This window comes from Protobothrops mucrosquamatus, unplaced genomic scaffold, assembly GCF_001527695.2.
Source record: "Protobothrops mucrosquamatus isolate PMUCROS unplaced genomic scaffold, P.Mucros_1.0 scaffold_118, whole genome shotgun sequence".
Taxonomy (NCBI): Eukaryota; Metazoa; Chordata; class Lepidosauria; order Squamata; family Viperidae; genus Protobothrops; species Protobothrops mucrosquamatus.
Window position 1 is genome coordinate 7,168 of NW_015386194.1, and position 20,000 is coordinate 27,167.

Genomic DNA, 20,000 nt, shown 5'->3' on the forward strand with positions numbered 1-20,000 from the left:
GACTGCTATCATGTCCCCCCTCGTCCTTCTCTTCATTAAACTAAGACATACCCAATTCCAGCAACCGTTCCTTATATGCTTTAGCCTCCAGTCCCCTGATCATCTTTGTTGCTCTTCTCTGCACTCTTTCTAGAGTCTCAACCTCTTTTTCACATTGTGGTGACCAAAACTGGATGCAGTATTCCAAGTGTGGCCTTACCAAGGCATTGTAAAGTGGTATTAACACTTCACGTGATGTTGTCACAAATGTTTTAATTAGTTGTTTGTTTCTCTTCGGCAGGAGAAAATACCTCTGTAAAATGCCAGATTGCTAGGTTCGTTTTTCTGAATTACCTTTGCGCGGGATGGGCATGAAGGACCAGGACAGTAATAGTGGCTACATTGAGTTGATTTGCAATGCTCTCAGGATATCAAATCAGCAGAACAGAGGACCGCTGCAGATTGCTTTCAAACTGCTTTGGGTGTTTGAGGAATGGAAACACCTGACAGTCTGAAAGCGCCCTAAGTCTAAATCAAATGCATGGTCCTAGAATCGTTATGATTTGCCATCAAGTCAGTGTCAACTCTTAGCACCACAGAGGTGTTTTTTTTTTCTCCAGAAGGGATCCATCCCCAATTTTGTCCTTCAGGTCTTCCAAAAGGATAGCCATTTCTTTTGTAACTGGGTCCATCCACCCTGATAGATGATGATGATGATGATGATGATGATGATGATGATGATGATGATGATGATAATAATAATAATAATAATAATAATAATAATAATAATAATAATAATAATAATAATAAAAGTTGGAAGGGACCTTGGAGGTCATCGAGTCCAACCCCCTGCTCAGGCAGGAAACCCTACACCATTTCAGACAAATGGCTGTCCAGTCTCTTCTTAAAACCTTCCAGTGTTGGAGCATTCACCACTTCTGGAGGCAGGTTGTTCCACTGGTTAATTGTTCTCACTGTCAGGAAGTTTCTCCTTAGTTCTAGGTTGCTTCTCTCCTTGATTAGTTTCCATCCGTTGCTTCTTGTCCTGCCTTCAGGTGCTTTGGAGAATAGCTTGACTCCCTCTTCTTTGGGGCAGCCCCTGAGATACTGGAAGACTGCTATCGTGTCCCCCCTCGTCCTTCTCTTCGTTAAACTAGACATACCCAATTCCAGCAACCGTTCCTTGTATGTTTTCGCCTCCAGTCCCCTGATCATCTTTGCTGCTCTTCTCTGTATATTGCCCATAAGTTAAAGTTAAAGTGGAGCTCATTCATAATGCATTATGGACCAAACTTCACAATCTTTTATTGTGGATTGCAAGGCCAGAGAATCCAGCTTCCAACTGCCTCCTACATGATGTCTCCTCTCTTTTTTCAGAATCCACCGCCAGCATAGAAGAAAAACTGCGCCAGCTTCAGGAGGAACGGATGTGCAAAGTGTGCATGGACAAAGACGTGTCCATTGTGCTGGTTCCTTGTGGCCACTTAGTGGTGTGTGCCGAATGTGCTCCTAATCTGAGCCGCTGCCCCATCTGCAGAGGGGACATCCGGGACAGTATGAAGGCCTTCCTGTCCTGACCTGAAAAGTAAGCAAAGCATTGGATCCTTAACAGAAGAGAGATTGGTATCGTTTACTTCAGTGGTTCTCAACCTGTGGGTCGGGACCCCATTTGGGGTCGATTGACCATTTCACGGGGGTCGCCAAGCAAGGCTGTCCGCCATTTTTTTTGTCCATTTTTTCCCCTTTTCCGGCGGGTGCCTTTCCTCCCTTGGGCTGGGCCAGCTGGTGGTCGGCCTGCTCCGTCTCTGCCGCTTGCCAGCTACGCCTCGGCCGGCGCAGGGGGCGGAACCACGCATGCGTGGTGCTCCCGGGCAGGGAAAGTCCTCGACTTACGACCGGTTGGGTAGTCCTCGACTTACGACCGGTTTAGTCCTCGACTTACGACCGGTTTAGTCCTCGACTTACGACTGGTTTAATCCTTGACTTACAACCGGTTGGGGTCGCGGCATTAAAAAGGTTGAGAACCACTGGTTTACTTGATTGCTGGTCTAGGGTTAAATCTTGTTGATCTGTGTTCCTTCTACTGGTATAAAGCACTGGGCCCTCTAAAGAAGTGGGCCACGGGGGCCCACGCGGTTAGACTGCCGAGTCGGAAGACCATTGAGAGGTTGACAGCTCGGCAGTTCAAAACTTGAGCGCGAGCCGTGTGACAGAGGGAGCACTTGTCAGTTTGTCCCAGCTTCTACCAATCTTGCAGTTCGAAAACATGTAAATGCAAGTAGATAAATAGGTACCACTTTGGTGGGAAAATAACAGGAGCCCCTAACTGGGTGTCCCCTGAGCAACAGTGATGTCACTGGCTAATCTTTTCAACCCAGAAGCGCCTTGGTAGGTGTTTCCAACATGAATAGAGGAGGAGGAGGAGGAGGAGGAGGAGGAGTAAGTGATACTTAATACAGACTTTCAAGGCCTGATATGCTATAGCAGAGTGTGATGACCCAGGGCACAGCAACGAGGCACTGCAGTCAGCTGGCAATCCAAACCGCCATTTAATTGCTCCAAATTTCCCCCAAATGCTCCCACATTTCTGGCAAGCTTCAAAACAAAGGAAGACACACACACCTTCAGCTGCCTCTGGCTGCAAGTAGTTTCACACACGGTCTGATTAGAAGAGTAATTTACTCAAGGCTACGGAGATAACAAGGAATGACACATACATCCAAAATCTAATGAGTCTGTGGAAATACACGCTTGCCTGAGCAGTTTCGGAAGAGAAGCCAAAATACAATCCGAGGTCTTTGAACATCCAAGCACCGTTGTCACTCAGTCCAATGATTAGAGTTTCCGGGTTTCCAAGCAGAAATCACAACACAGAACAAGAGATCAGCAACAAAAACACAAAACTCCCAAGGAATCAGTGTTTGTTCCCGACAAATGCCTCTTCCCACAGCGTCTCCTTAAGTCTCAGTCTCCAGGTGTGCCTTCTGTAGAGGGGTGGGACGCTCTCCTCCCGAGTAGTTGGGCCTGCCTGCGTTGTTCCCTCCTTCTCTCCATTCTCCGTGCTCTAGGATCAGGAGGGGGTGGCCCTTGCTCATCGCCTGAACTCTGCCTCTCCTGTTCTCCTCCTGTTCCACTCCTGAAGGGCCCTGGCCTGCCTCGGCCTGCTCTTCCCCACATTCCTCTGAAGCCACAGACACCTCTCCCTCGGCCTATATTGGGTCCCTTCCAGCTCATTTTCCTCATCAGATTCAGGCTCCTACGGAGGCATGACACAGAGGTTCATGGTGGAGAGTTCAGCTTTCCTTTCTGTTGCCATTTGGCCCCTTAACTGGGTAGCTCAGAGATGGTTATCCCAGTCTACTCCTGCCCCCCCCCAAGCTAGCCCACAGCTAGCTGACTGAGATTCATCTGTTTTAGCCAGTAGATGCCCAGCTGCTGGCTAAGCTTTCATTGCTTAGAATAGAATAGAATAGAATAGAATAGAATAGAATAGAATAGAATAGAATAGAATAGAATAGAATAGAATAGAGCAGTGGTGGTGAACCTATGGCACGGGTGCCAGAGGCGGCACTCAGAGCCCTCTCTGTGGGCACGCATGCCATCGCCCCAGTCCTAGGCCTTCAGCTGGGTTTTATAAAACCTTTTCACTTTAGGCCTCCGCCGCCGTGTGCAAAAAAAAAAAAAGGTTCAATCAATCAGTCAATTTCAACTTCTTGCGGGGAAAAAAAAGATCTTGCAAAGTTGGAATTGATTGATTGAAATTTTTAGTCCCACCCAGTCTGCCGTTACCACCGCAGCCACGCCCACCGTATGGGCCATGCCCACCTGGCCCCCGACGATGCATAAGTGGGTTTTGGGTTGCAGTTTGGGCACTCAGTCTCTAAAAGGTTCGCCATCACTGCTTTATCCCATTGCCTTGATGGTGAGACAGCCGCAGGGAAATTAGGCAGACGTATTCCCAATTATCTGCGGTCATTCATTCCCTCCAATTCAGGTAGTCCTCAACTTATCATCGCAATTGAGCCCGACAGTTAGGTTGCTAAGCTGAGACAGTTGTTAAGTGAGTTTGGCCCCATATTACGACTTCTCTTGCCACAGTGGGGAAGCGAATCCCTGCAGTTGTTAAGTCAGTAGGGCGGTTGTTAAATGAATCGGGCTCCCCCTTTGACTTTGCTCGCAAAAGGGGATCCCATGACCCCCTCCCCCAGGACACAGCAACGGTCATAAATATGAGTCCGTCATCAAGCGTCTGAATTTTGATCCCGTGATCCTGGGGGGGTGTGTGTGTGTGCTGGAACAGTCTTAAGGGCGAAAAGTGATCCTAAGTCCCTTTTTTCGGTGACGTCGTAACTTTGAACGGTCACTAAATGAACTGTTGTAAGTCGGGGATGGCCTGTATTAAGGCAAGGCCCAGAGGTGGCAGGCACATCTGTCACCAGGAAATTTCTTGCCTTTTTCAGAACATTCAACGAGGAACTTTTTCCTCTGGACAAGCTCCTTCGGCCCAGAAAGACTTTACTCTGCCTGTGGAGGGAACAAGGAGCCAAACGAGGATTTGAATAAATGTACTGAGGGTGCTTCATTTATTTATTTCTTTATCTAATTATATATTTATTTGACTTTGATGATAGGCTGCCCGTTTCCAAAAAAAAAAGACTCGCTTCTTTCCTCTGCATCCTACAACGAACCCAACAATTTTGCCAAACTTCTGGATGTAGCTTCTTGGAGATCTCCTCCTAACTCCGGTGATTTCAAAAGACGGAAGATAAAACCATTTCGAGGTTTCTCTTGTTGAGAGACTGGCAGCTTCCTATGGGGAGGAGAGGGGGGGGAGGAATTATTTAAAGCATATTTGCAAACGCTCGTCCCAATTCTTAACTTGTATGAGATTTTAAAGCAGATCATTTTGAGTGAAAAGGATAATGTACAATGTGTGCGTTTTGGACTTGCCTTGTTTTTTTTTTTAATTTTAAAGAGAATAAAATAACTTTCTGGAATCATTTCTTAACTGTTTCTGTAAGAATGTATTGATTTAGTACGGCATTAAAAGTATAAACTCCCTGTTCCCTGTTATTTATTTCCCACCTTTATTCTATTTTTAAAAAAAATGACTCTAGGCCAGTGATGGCGAACCTTTTAGAGACCCGAGTGCCCAAACTTGCAACCCAAAACCCACTTATTTATCGCCGGGTGCCAGGTGGGCGTGGCCCACTGGGTGGGTGTGGCTGTGGTGGTCATGGTAGACTGGGTGGGTGTGGCCAAGGTGGGCGTGGTCACCTCGATGTTGCTCGTGGGGAGGGATGCCTGTGGGGGCCGGGCAGGGTTGGGGGAGATCCAGGGGGTCTCTGGCAGGTGGGGCAGTGGGCAGGAGGCCCATCCTGCAGGGGGAGGCAAGGCAAGGTGAGGCAGAGCAGGGATGCCATTGCCGCAGGGCAAGGCGGGGCAGGGGCTGGGGAAGCTGCTGCCTGACACCATTGGCCCCCACACACAGAGGCCAGTCAGCCACCACAGCCTGCCGGCCCCTCGACCGGCGCACTCTGGTGCCCCACAGCCCACCACCAGCAGTTCAGAGAAGCATAGATGCAGTGGGTCGTGCCCAGGAAAAGGAGAGCATGTGAGGCCAGAAGGGATGGGACGGGGTGGGGAGGGAGGGAAACCAGCCATGCTGGGATGCATCCGGCCATGTGGGACCTCAGCGAGTTAGCGGGTGTCTGGTTGAAGAGAGACGGTTGCCATCTCCGGGGCATGGCACGTATGCCCACAGAGAGGGCTCTGAGTGCCGCCTGTGGCACGCGTCTCATAGGTTCGCCATCACTACTCTAGGCAGTGAACGAGTCTCGTTCTTTCCTCTTCCTATTTTGCCCACAATAACTCTCTGACGTAAGTTGGGTTGAGAGAGAGGGACTGGCCCAAATTCACCCAACCAGCTGGGGGTCATGAAAGGAGCTTCCCCAAAGATTGCATCACTTTTGGCAATTCAGCATGGCCAACCGTGTTATTCCCGGCAAATCCATTCGACCTAGAAGCACCTTTCGGTTAGCTTTGTCAATGTTTCTGACCCGAATACAGACAGAGCCAACCAGCTTTCCTGCCCTAAGGCAGGACTAGAACTCACGGTCTCCTGGTTTCTAGCACCAGGCTAGATCAAACTGACTCTCTAATTATTAAGCATGGCTTTGGGTGGTACACAAACATGCTGGGTTGTTTTGAATTTGGCTAGATTTTATTTGCTCTTTGGTTGCTTAGCCTCCCGTACAAATCCAACCTCTGGTGAGCTTATTTAATGTATTTACATGAAACTGGAGAATGGATTCCTGGGTGAACAATCTGAGTGCATTCTGTAGACATAGCAGTCTCGATAGAAAAATGTGGGTTAGACAGCATCACTACCAGATGGATTCGTAGCTGGCTGACCAGCCGTACTCAGCGTGTGGTCCTCAAGGGAACCGCATCTACATGGAGGGAAGTGTGTAGTGGGGTGCCCCAGGGCTCTGTTCTGGGCCCAGTGCTCTTCAACATCTTCATCAACGATCTGGACGAGGGGATAGATGGGGAACTCATCAAATTCTGGGAGTTGAAGTCCACAAGTGATAAAAGGGCCACTTTGAAGACTCCTGCTGTAGTCAAAAAAGGTCAAGAGAGCAGTCGGTATAGACGTACGGGCGACTTGTATAAAACAACGGTGTGTAGGAGAAGAAGAGAACATAGAAACAGAGTGCTGGAAGGGACCTTAGAGGTCTTCTAGTCCAGCTCCCAATTCATTTATCCATTAGTCCAATACATTATTTGCAGACTTTCAGCAGGCAGGTTTCTCATATTATAATGCAGATTTTCACCATCCTCACTTGCATCTTATTATGTTGTCTTCACAAGAACTATAGGGCTGGAAAGGACCCTGAGATCTTCTAGTTCAATCCACTGCCCAAGGCAGGAGACCTTATACTTGGAGTCCTAGTGGACAATCCCTTAAATAGGAGCCAGCCGTGTGCTGCAGCTGCCAAAAAGGCCAACAGAGTGCTGGGCTGCATTAACAGAGGGATAGAATCAAGATCACGTGAAGTGTTAATACCACTTTACAAGGCCTTGGTAAGGCCACACTTGGAATTACTGCATCCAGTTTTGGTCACCACGATGTAAAAAAGATGCTGAGACTCTAGAAAGAGGGCAGAGAAGAGCAACAAAGATGATTAGGGGACTGGAGGCTAAAACATATAAGGAACGGTTGCTGGAATTGGGTATGTCTAGTTTAACGAAGAGAAGGACGAGGGGGGACATGATAGCAGTCTTCCAGTATCTCAGGGGTTGCCATAAAGAAGAGGGAGTCAAGCTATTTTCCAAAGCACCTGGAGGCAGGACAAGAAGCAACGGGTGGAAACTAATCAAGGAGAGAAGCAATCTAGAACTAAGGAGAAACTTCCTGACAGTGAGAACAATTAACCAGTGGAACAACCTGCCTCCAGAAGCGGTGAATGCTCCAACACTGGAAGTTTNAATCAATCAATTTCAACTTCTTGCGGGGGAAAAAAAGATCTTGCAAAGTTAGAATTGATTGATTGAACTTTTTAGTCCCGCCCCATCTGCCGTTACCACCGCAGCCACGCCCACCCAGTGGGCCACGTCCAGCCAATGGGCCACACCCACCCGGCACTCCACGATGCATAAGTGGGTTTTGGGTTGCAGTTTGGGCACTCGGTCTCTAAAAGGTTCGCCATCGCTGGTATAGGGTTTCCTGCCTGAGCAGGGGGTTGGACTAGATGACCTTCAAGGTCCCTTCCAACTTTACTACTACTACTACTACTATTATTATTATTATTATTATTATTATTATTATTATTATTATTATTATTATTATTATTATTATTATTATTATTATTATTATTATTATTATTATTATTATTATCCTGGTCAAATAGATGTCCAGTCTGTTTTTGAAAACTTCCAGTGATGGAACACCCACAACTACAGGAGGCAAGCTATTCCATTGATTAATTTTTCCCACTGTCAGAAAAAAATCTCCTTAGCTTGGAGACAGAGTCAAGAGAGGGTTCAGCCTAGAATCGTTACATGTCCACAAATGGTCCAGTCCAGTCGCCCCTTGAATTCTGCTGGCCCTTATCTATTAACAATTTAGTGCTGACCTTTAGTTGACTAGATTCTTGGGTATAGATTTGAGCAATAAATCTTCTTAACTGGAACATTAATAATAATAATAATAATAATAATAATAATAATAATAATAATAATAATAATAATAATAATAAAGTTGGAAGGGACCTTGGAGGTCATCTAGTCCAACCCCCTGCTCAGGCAGGAAACCCTATACCATTTCAGACAAATGGCTGTCCGGTCTCTTCTTAAAAACTTTCAGCATTGGAGCATTCACCACCTCTGGAGGCAGGTTGTTCCACTGGTTAATTGTTGTAACTGTCAGGAAGTTTCTCCTTAGTTCTAGGTTGCTTCTCTCCTTGATTAGTTTCCATCTGTTGCTTCTTGTCCTGCCTTCAGGCGCTTTGGAGAATAGCTTGACTCCCTCTTCTTTGGGGCAGCCCCTGAGATATTGGAATACTGTTATCATGTCTTGACTCTACCTGATTCTGTGTGTGTCTCTCTCTCTCTCTTTGTGTGTGTGTGTGTGTGTGTGTGTGTGCTCATCACACCATCACGGCCACCATCTTGACTCTTTATCCTACCCCATGAAACACCTGCAGTAGGAGCGCCTTTTGTATACATACAGGCTGCTCTAATGGTAATTCTTGATGTGCTGGTTTGAGTTGGACAGAAGGTGTGCAAAAATATTTGGGAAAAAAGTATATCCAGTCTTTTCCACTGGAGGGCAGAATCCACCTAGCTAATAATACTCCATGGAAGAAAAAGCCTCCCCCCCCCAATTGAATGCCATCCAGAAAAGCTGTGAAATTTAGAATTGCTCTAAATTTGTAGTAGCACCTCCTCAGTCTTTAGAATGTAAACTTGCTTCCTTCCCTCTGAATTTTGAAGTGTGTGTTGAATGCGGTTTAAAAGTAAAGGTTTCCCTGTCAGTCATGTCCAACTCTAGAGCAGACATGTCAAACACAAGGCCCGCGGGCCGGATGCGGCTCGCGAAGTGGTTTCATGTGGCCCGCAAAGCCATCCTGGAAACAGTGAGGGAACGGCCCCCGCTGCCTTGGCCCTGGCCCAGGCCGGCCGGGAGCCAATGTACAATTTTGTGGTGGCCATCTATGCTGAAACGCATTCAGTCTTAGCTCCACAAGGCCGTCTGGAAACAGCGAGGAACCAGCCCCTGCCGTGTCGGTCCCACCCCCTGGGTGCCTGCTGGGGAGGTGTCACCCTTTATGAGGAATGAAGAAATGGACCATGCCTTGGCGCTTGCCCCGGTCCCACCCCCTTCTGCCAGAGACCCTCAGATCTGTCCCACTCCTGCCCAGGCCCCCACAGGCACCCTTGACGCGAACGATGTAGAGCTGGCCACGCCCACCCAGTAGGCCACACCCACTCCATCCACACCCACCCAGTAGGCCGCACCTACCCTGGCCACACCCACCCAGCCCCCTGAGGGTAACTGCAATGCTGATGCGGCCCTCAATGAAATTGAGTTTGATACCCCTGCTCTAAAGCATGGTGCTCAACTCTGTTTCTCAACAGAGGGAGCCAGCATTATCCGAAGATGCTTTTGTGGTCATGTAGCCATCATGGCTACATACCAAAGGCACACGGAACTCTGTTACCTTCCCACCGAAGTGGTACCTATTAATCTACTCGCATTTGCATGTTTCGAACTGCGAGGTGGGCAGGAGCTGGGACGAGTAACGGGAACTCATCCCATTGCGTGAAGCTTGGGCCTTGAACCCGGGCTGTCACCTTTCCAGCTGACACCCTCAGCATCTTTAACCCCTGACCCATCACACCCTGAATGCTGATTACAGTTCCTCAAAACTGCATGATCAAATTGCCAGATACTCTCTGGATCCTGAAAAAGGGACTTGTGATCCATATTCAAAGTTACAATACACACACATACACACACACCCGGTCACATGACCACATTTTGTGCACTTGACAACTGACCCATATTTACAACAGAAGCACCCTCCCATCAGAAGACCACTATTTATGATTTTTTGGGGGGCCAGAAATTGACATTTACTTCCATTTTCCATCAATTAAAAAAATGTCCTGTAACAACAATGGTTTCATTTAATGATTGCCATGTTTGCTTTATGACCGCTGCAAAAAAAAAAAAACTCTCACAAAATTGGTCATAGCTGGTGTGGTGAACTGCTTTAGGAGCATCACAACTTTATGACCAAAATTGTGAGCTGTGCGGTGATCTGCTTTATGAGCAATCAAACTCATGACCGAAATTGTGGGTTGTGCGGTAATCTGCTTTAGGAGTAATAAAACCTATGACTGAAATTGTGGGCTTAATTATCGTTGTAAGTCAAGGACTATCTGTATACCCCTTTTGAGGGGCGACAACTAGAACTGCACATAATATTCCAAATATGGTTGCACCATTGATTTATATAAGGGCATAATCCTATCGACCTCTCCATTTTTGTGCACTGTTTCTTATTATCCCTAATAGGCCACTGGCCTTTTTTCACAATGGATGCACACTGTATCGACACTTTCATTGAATTGTTTACCAGTACTCCAAATTTTCTCCTCTTATCAGCCCCTGCTAGTTCTGATCCCATTACCTTATGCAACTACAGTTGGGATTTTTGGGGGGGCACCAGTGTGCATCACTTTACACCTCGCTTTGAACGACATCTGCAATTTTGACACCCACCCCTTTCAATGTGCAGAAATCATTTGGAGCCCTTTGCAACCCGTTATTGTTTTAACCGCTCTGCATAATTTAGTGCCATCAACAAGCTTCGCCAGTCCATTAGCTGCGCCTGATTCCAGATCATGTATAAATATATTTAAAAGCAGAGGCCCTAAGATCAATGCTGGAGGACCTCACTAGTTACACCTCTCGATAATGACATCTAAAAAAAGCCAGATAATGCTGTATTAATAGAGAATATCTACCTATTAGGTAGAGATAGAAGTAGGGGAAAACCTACATTGTAGAGGCATGCAGCCAGGAATTCTTCTTTTGCCCGTTTTTTGATCAGTTAAAGAGCTGTTTTAAATATCTTTTGACTTTTCTGTTAAGCTTTTTGGCAGCTGCTGAAACCAAATGCGAAAAAATTTCCAGGCACGATTCTCACACAGTTCTTTTTAGCAAGTTTTATAAAGGCGATAAGGTTGAGTTACAAAAATTCAAAGCTCTGAACTAGGATTAATTTATAAGATCAAACTAGACATAAGAGTGGAAATTCTCTAACATTTTTTCCTATAATCCTGAAAGGTGGCAGCTTTTTTTCATGGATAACAGAGAATTTTCATGGATAACAGAGAATTTTCATGGATAACAGAGAATACTGCATCCAGTTTTCATCACCATGATACATAAAAGACACTGAGACCCTGGAAAGTGTGCAGAGAAGAGCAACAAAGGTGATAAAGGGCCTGGGGGCTAAATTGTATGAAGAACAGTTGAGAGATCTAGATATGTTTAACCTGCTGAAGAGAAGGATTACTTCAATCAGAATGGAGCTGAAAGGGACCTTGGAGGTCTTCTAGTCCAGCCCCCTGCTCAAGCAGGAGCCCCTATATCATTTCAGACAAGGGGTTGTCCAGTCTCTTCTTAAAAACCTCAAATGATGAAGCACCCACAACATCTGAAGGCAAGTGGTTCCACTGGTTAATTGTCCTCACTGTCAGGAAGTTTCTCCTTAGTTCTAGATTGCTTCTCTCCTTGATTAGTTTCCATCCGTTGTTTCTTGTCCTGCATTCAGGTGCTTTGGAAAATAAGTTGACCTCCTCTTCTTTGTGGCAGCCCCTCAAATACTGCAGTACTGCTAACATGTCCCCCCAGTCCTTCTTTTCTCTAGACTGGCCATTCCCAAATCCTGCACCCGTTCTCCAGGCCTTTAATCATCTTAGTTGCTCTTCTTTGCACTTTTTCCAAAGTCTCAACATCTTTTTTGTAACGTGGAGACCAAAACTGGATGCAGTATCCCAGATGTGGCCTTACTAAGGCTTTATAAAGCGGTACTAATACTTCATGTGTTTTTGATTCTATGCCTCTGTTTATACAACCAAGGATTGTATTAGATTGTATTACACTAGGGGGGGTGGGGACAGGATAGCTGTCTTCCAGTACTGAGGGGCTGTCACAGAGAAGATTGACTTATTCTCCAAAGCACCAGAGGGCAGGACAAGAAACAATGGATGGAAACTAATCAAGGAGAGAAGCAACCTAGAATTAAGAAGAAATTTCCTGACAATTAATCAATGGAACGACTTGCCTCCAGAAGTTGTGGGTACTTCATCACTGGAGGTTTTCAAGAACAGATTGGACAACCGTTTGACTGGGATTGTATAAGGCAGTGGTGGCGAACCTATGGCACGGGTGCCAGAGGCGGCACTCAGAGCCCTCTCTGTGGGCACACGCACTGTCGCCCCAGTTCTAGGTCTTCAGCTGGGTTTTATAAAACCTTTTCGCTTTAGGCCTCCGCCGCCATGTACAAAAAAAAAAGGTTCAACCAATCAGTCAATTTCAACTTCTCGCGGGAAAAAAAAGATCTTGCAAAGTTGAAATTGATTGATTGAACTTTTTAGTCCCACCCAGTCTGCTGTTACCACCGCAGCCACGCCCACCCAATGGGCCACGCCCACCCAATGGCCACACCCACCCAATGGGCCACACCCACCCGGCACCCGACGATGCATAAGTGGGTTTTGGGTTGCAGTTTGGGCACTCAGTCTCTAAAAGGTTCGCCATCACTGGTATAAGGTCTGCCTTGAGCAGGGGGTTGGACTAGAACAGTGGTTCTAAACCTGTGGGTCGGGACCCCATTTGGGGTCGATCGACCATTTCATGGGGGTCGCCAAGCAAGGCTGTCCGCCATTTTTTTTGTCCGCCATTTTTTCCCCCTTTTCCGGCGGGTGCCTTACCTCCCTTGGGCTGGGCCAGCTGGTGGTTGGCCTGCTCCGTCTCTGCCGCTTGCCAGCTACGCCTCGGCCAGCGCAGGGGGCGGAACCATGCATGCGCGGTGCTCCCGGGCAGGGAAAGTCCTCGACTTACAACCGGTTGGGTAGTCCTCAACTTACGACCGGTTTAGTCCTCGACTTACGACTGGTTGGGGTCACGGTATTAAAAAGGTTGAGAACCACTGGACTAGAAGACCTCCCAGGTCCCTTCCATTCTATTATCCTAGCTACTCATTGCCCAATAGTTTCCCGAATCTTTATCAGTCTCTAGAAACTGACCATTGTATTTACACTACAATTGTTGTGTTTCCTGCCTCATTGTGGAGAGAAACCCTACTGCCAATTTTCCATGCGCTTAGAGGGGGCTCAGAGACCCAGAAAAGCCAAATTCCCCGTCTCTCTCCAACCCTCACAATGAAACCCAGATTGCACTTTGCAATTTGTCAAGATTCCTTCCCCTTGGCCAGGATCCAAAACATACACGCCCCAAAACAAAATATTTCTATTTAGTTCCAAACAAGCCAAAGGATCTATATAGCATCCATCCCATTAGCGCTTTGGCTGAAGTTTGCAATTACCTAGTCCCCAATGTAAACGGTGTCCAGTTTGTAATTCTTGGCTGCTGGACAAATCAAGCATCGTATCGCCCAGGAATTTTCTTGAAATATGAAGCGAAGTGTTCCCGCCAGCACGGAGACTAAGGGAGGGGTTTTTGAGGTTGCGCTCGTAAATACACACGCAGAGGCGATCCGGCAATCCTGCTCTATGGAGAATACCCTCCATTGGGAACATTTCTCTTCTTTGCCCCATCCAACCCTTGATGATGATGATGGTGATGGTGATAATAATAATAATAATAAAAATAATAAAAATTAAGTTGGAAGGGACCTTGGAGGTCATCTAGTCCAACCCCCTGCTCAGGCAGGAAACCCTATACCAATGGTTCTCAACCTTGGCCACTTGAAGAGGCGTGGACTACAACTCCCAGAATTCCCCAGCCAGCATTGCTGGCTGGGGAATTCTGGGAGTTGTAGTCCACGCCTCTTCAAGTGGCCAAGGTTGAGAAACACTGCCCTATACCATATGATGACTCCTCGTTCCCAGAAATTGTGTTCTGGAAAGAAAGAGTAACTGAGAATTAGTTTTCAGGGGGTGACATATAGGTGGTCTTCGACTTACAACAGTTCATTCAATAGTAATAGCAACAACAACAACAACAACAATAATAAAGTTGGAAGGGATCTTAGAAGTCATCTAGTCCAACCCCCTGCTCAGGCAGGAAACCCTATACCATTTCAGACAAATGGCTATCCAGTCTCTTCTTAAAAACCTCGAGTGACGAAGCACGCACGTCTTAAGGCAGGTTGTTCCACTGGTTAATTGTCCTCACTGTTAGGAAGCTTCTCCTTAGTTCTAGGTTGCTTCTCTCCTTGATTAGTTTCCATCCGTTGCTTCTTCTTCTGCCTTCAGGTGCTTTGGAGAATAGCTTGACTCCCTCTTCTTTGTGGCAGCCCCTGAGAGATTGGAAGACTGCTATCATGTCCTCCCTCGTCCTTCTCTTCATTAGATTAGACCTACCCAATTCCAGCAACCGTTCCTTATGTGTTTTAGTCTCCAGTCCCCTGATCATCTTTGTTGCTCTTCTCTGCACTCTTTTAGAGTCTCAACATCTTTTTTACATCGTGGTAACCAAAACTGGATGCAGTATTACAAGTGTGGCCTTACCAAGGCATTGTAAAGCAGTACTAATACTTTATGTGATTTTGATTCTATGCCTCTGTTTATACAACCAAGGATTGTATTAGATTGTGTTAGACTACTGTCAGGAAATTCCTCCTTAGTTCTAGGTTGCTTCTCTCCTTGATTAGTTTCCATCCATTGCTCCTTGTCCTGCCTTCAGGGGCCTTGGAGAATAGCTTGACTCCCTCTTCTTTATGGCAGCCCCTGAGATATTGGAAGACTGCTATCATGTCCCCCCTCGTCCTTCTCTTCATGAAACTAGACATACCCAATTCCAGCAGCCGTTCCTTATATGCTTTAGCCTCCAGTCCCCTAATCAACCTCCAGTGATTGAGTATCCACAACTCAGGGAGGCAAACTATTCCAGGGATTACCTCCGATTTATATTTGATTTCTTTATTTCTTAGATTTACATCCTGCTTTTCATTCAGGAATCCGTGGGAGTGAGATAGGCTGAGCTGAAAGGTTTGAGGGGTCTTTGATGCTCTCTGAGCTGGGTTGTTTTCTTGTAGACTTCTCATTATCCAATTAAGTAACATCATCAGTGCTAGAATGGAGCGGGGGTTTGGGAAGGGGAGGAGGAAAAGGAGGAGGAGGACTGTGGGGTCCTGGGTGCTCTCTGAGCTGGGTTGTTTCCCTGCAGATGTTTCATTACCAAACTAGGGAACATCATCAGTGTTAGAAGGGAGTGGGGGGTATGGGGAGGAGGAGGAGGAGGAGGAGGACTGTGGGGTCCTTGGTACTCTCTGAGCTTGGTTGTTTTCTTGCAGATGTTTCATTAGCAAACTAGGTAATGACATCAGTGCTAGTGATGGTGTCAGCACTGATGATGTTACCTAGTTGGGTAATGAAACATCTGCAAGAAAACAACCAAGCTCAGAGAGCACCAAGGACCCCACAGTCCTCCTCCTCCTCCTCCTCCTCCTCCTCCCTCCCCCTTCTCCTCCCCATATCCTCCACTCCATTCTAACACTGATGATGTTATCTAGTTGGGTAATGAAACGTCTGCAAGAAAACAACCCAGCTCAGAGAGCACCAAGGACCCCACAGTCGTCGTCCTCCTCCTCCACCACCACCACCTCCTCCTCCCCCTCCTCCTCCACATATCCTCCAGCACATATCCTCCAGTGTCAGCACTGATGATGTTATCTAGTTGGGTAATGAAACATCTGCAAGAAAACAACCCAGCTCAGAGAGCACCAAGGATCCCTCATTTCAGCAACCCTCATAAACACACGCCAGTTGCCAAGCGCCTGAATTCTGATCACGTGACCACGGGGATGCTGCTATGGTCCTAAGGATGAAAAACGGTCGTAAGTCCCTTTTTTCAGTGCCGCTGTAACTTTGTCCAGTCCCTAAACAAATGGGTGTAAGTTGAGAGGACTGCCTTTACAAGACAATGTCCCAATTGTTTTTTCCCCCCCATCGACTGAAAGTCGTAGTACAACGTGGAACATAACAGCCACTGGCATACAGGTAACTTCAATGCATTTGTTTAATTTGGTTATAGAAGAGGATGAGAAAGTCAGATAAAGAACGTTATTGGGCATTACCTAGCCTTAAAGGCTTTAGACCAGGGGTCCTCAACCTTGGCAACTTTAAGTCTTGTGGACTTCAACTCCCAGAATTCCTCAGCCGGCTGAGGAATTCTGGGAGTTGAAGTCCACAAGTCTTAAAGTTGCCAAGGTTGAGGAGCCCTGCTTTAGAGGTTTGCCATGAGGCACAAAACCCTACAAAGATCTAATATAAGTTAGAAAACGACCATCACCTTACAGGTCAAACCATACAATAATTTTATAGGCTTGCGCAAATCCACGTGGTTAGGTCTTCTGAGCGAGCCATCTAAAATTGCTTTCAAGGCTGGATCCAATAGAGAGACTCTTGAGATTTTAATCAAGTTTATAGATTTTATTATAGCTTCCCCATCTTGATCGGCTGCGAGTCCCATAATGTCAAACCTGCTTGCTCCTGAGTTGGAAGCCTGCAGCAAATTGGGGGAATTTATGAGTGTCTGAAATGTAGGCGGTCTTCTTCAGACTTACGATGCAGAACCAAAGACAAAAGAATGCATCAAACTTATTGGTTATCCAACAAGTGGGTGTTACCCAGGCTCTTATTGCTGTCACTTACACAGTCAACATTTTAATCTGTGCACACAGAAGAAGGAGATATCAATGGGATTGGGAGAAAATACCTAGATTGGTAGAAGTAAAAAAAAAAAAAAAGGAGGAAAATATGGTGAAGAAAAGGGAGATAGAGTCTGATAATGTTCACTGCTGTGGAGAGTTGTGGTTGTGGTTATGGAAAAACTGGACAGTTGGAATTGTAGCATGGAGCACTCTGGGTTGCACAACTGACCACAGGTTCAACAACCCTAGATAGTGATATATGTTGCTAGTAAAAATGAAGATTGCATGTCAATAAACAGCAGCATCTAGCTCAGTGGTTCTCAACCTTTTTAATGCCGCGACCCCAACTGGTCGTAAGTTGAGGACTAAACCGGTCGTAAATCGAGGGCTAAACCGGGCGTAAGTCGAGGACTAAACCGGGCGTAAGTCGAGGACTAAACCGGGCGTAAGTCGAGGACTTTCCCTGCCCGGGAGCGCCGCGCATGCGTGGTTCCGCCCCCTGCGCCGGCCGAGGTGTAGCTGGCAAGCGGCAGAGATGGAGCAGGCCAACCACCAGCTGGCCCAGCCCAAGGGAGGTAAGGCACCCGCCGGAAAAGGGGAAAAAAATGGCAGACAGCCTTGCTTGGCGACCCCCGTGAAATGGTCGATCGACCCCAAATGGAGTCGCGACCCATAGGTTGAGAACCGCTGATCTAGCTGTTTTTCTTGGGACTCAATCGGATAGAATCATCCCAGGTTAAGACTTGGGTGGGAAACCACTCAGGGCTGTAGGTTCAAGTAGGAAGTCAATAGAACAGGGGTGTCAAACTCAATTTCATTGAGGGCTGCATCAGCATTGCGGTTGCCCTCAAGGGGCTTACTGGGTGGGCGTGGATGGAGTGGGTGTGGCCTGCTGGGTGGGTGTGACCAGCTCTACATCATTCACGTCAAGGGTGCCTGTGGGGGCCTGGGCAGGAGTGGGATAGATCTGAGGGTCTCTGGTAGAAGGGGGTGGGACCGGGGCAAGCGCCAAGGCATGGTCCACTGGAGGAGCCTCACTGTTCCTCTCAGGCCATGTGGGGGGGGGAGGGCTTATGGAGCTAAGACTGAATGCATTTCAGCATAGATGGCCACCACAAAATTGTACATTGGCTCCCTCCCGGCCAGCCTGGGCCAGGGCCAAGGCAGCAGGGGCCGTTCCCTCACTGTTTCCAGGATGGCTTCGCGGGCCACATGAAACCACTTTGCGGGCCGTATCCGGCCCGTGGGCCTTGTGTTTAACATGTCTGCAATAGAACATACTGAACAAATATATTAATAAAGCACTTCAGTATGATTGCCAAGAAAATGTACACAGTTGTGTCCATGCCAACATAAAAGAGTCGATCTCAACTCATGGGGATCTTAACTAACGCCGCCATTAAAAACCATATACCACTTCGGCATTCTCCCTTCTTCTTGTCCTCCACCTTCACCCTTAAAGATTCACCGCAATACACACTGCAGAAGGCTGCAGTTCTGTCATCCCAGTGCTAGAATATCTGCAGTTGGCTCACCCAGATTTGTGACACCAATTGCAAAAGGTTCCAGGTCCAGTTTCTGACACCTCCAATTAAAAGGTGGTAGAGATGTTGTGAGTTCAACACTGTCACAGCCCGTGCAATAGACAGTATGAAGTGTTGTGGTCTATGTATGTGACTTTAATTCTTCCCCTAGATCAGCGTTTCTCAACCTGGGCAACTTTTAAGACAGGTGGACTTCAACTCCCAGAATTCCTCAGCCAGCTATGCCATGCAACTTTAAGAGAGGTGGCTAGCTGGGGAATTCTAGGACTTGAAGTCCACCTTCTTCAAGCCGATGGTCCTCTCTATCCAGGATGTGGACCATTGGTTTCAAAGAGGGATAAAAGGGGCCATCTACAGTAGGGGCCAAAATTGTGGAAACCTTTTGAGAAAAGTGTATTTTTGAGGTTTGATGGCTAATAACACCTCTTTTTTTGGAGTAGTACCATAAAATTATATATCAATGGAAAGATAATTTAATCGAGAATGTAATGCAACAAAGTTTGTTCAATTATCTGTACTGTATTCTATGAAAGGTTATAGCCAAATAACCAGAAAAAGGAAGCACAACTTGCTTAGGTTGATCTCAGGTAGCTTTCCTTCATCCGATTGTAGCCAATGAGCATGAGCGTTTAGAGAGCCAATCGGGTGTCATCTTGTTTTGGCAATGAGCCAATCAGATCACAGTAGGGTTCAGTGATTGATGTCATGTATTGAAGCTGAGAGGAAGACACTTGTCAGTTATGTGTTACGTGATGGCTATCAAGTTGGTTGGGGTTTTTTTGTGATCTTTCATTTAGTGAGCTTGTAAAACATAATAAAATAAAAGTAATGGTGCCGAGAGTTGATTGGTTGCCCAGAAAGCGATGTAAAATAGTATTACTAAGTGAACAAGGCTACAGTTATAAAGAAATTAGAAGAAAAATGGGTGGAAACTTAACCAAAGGTGGCATTTCTACTGTACACTTTTCCCAAAAGGTTTCCACAATTTTGGCCACTACTGTAGGTTAAAACTGAACAGACTTCTCTCAACAGAGAGGGAGGGATAAGACTCCACCTATCTCCTGTTTACAACGCAGTTCTTTTAGTAGTTACAAGAAGGTTCCACACCCGCTTGCCCTCTGATTCAGGTGACCCTGAGGGCACATCCCCCAAGTGGCCTCAATGGCTCTCAGAGAGTGTGCAAACGACCAGATGACTGCCAAGAAATATAACCCTTCCATTTCCCCCACCACCACTATCCTGGCAGAACCGATGAAGCTTCTTAGATGAGAAGTGAAACGTCTCCAAGGAAAAACTAAGAAAGTCCAGTTGCCTTTGAGACATTTCAACGAACACATATTTCTTTTAAATGAAAATGCAATAAACGATGAGTAAGTCGGGACCTTCTCAACGGTTTGGACATTTTGTCTACGGCTTTAATTGCCCTGTTTTGCTTGCCTAGAACCCGGTTGAAGCTTCCAACCAATTTTAATTGTCCCTAAGTGAAGAATAGTTAGAGAGCAAAGTGGGGAATTTAAGGACCGGGCTGTTCCAAATCCTGTTTTCTGCAACACTTAGAAGA

General features: G+C 46.6%; 1 long non-coding RNA gene across 1 annotated transcript in view; it reads left to right on the forward strand.

Annotated features, from left to right (window-relative positions):
* Positions 1-5,021, forward strand: part of LOC107288162 — a 7,023-nt gene extending 2,002 nt beyond the window's left edge. The window contains exons 2-3 of the long non-coding RNA XR_001548894.1: positions 1,357-1,564; positions 4,611-5,021. This is a non-coding gene — a long non-coding RNA (uncharacterized LOC107288162). The remainder of the gene's footprint in view (positions 1-1,356; positions 1,565-4,610) is intronic.
* Positions 5,022-20,000: the final 14,979 nt, after the last annotated feature.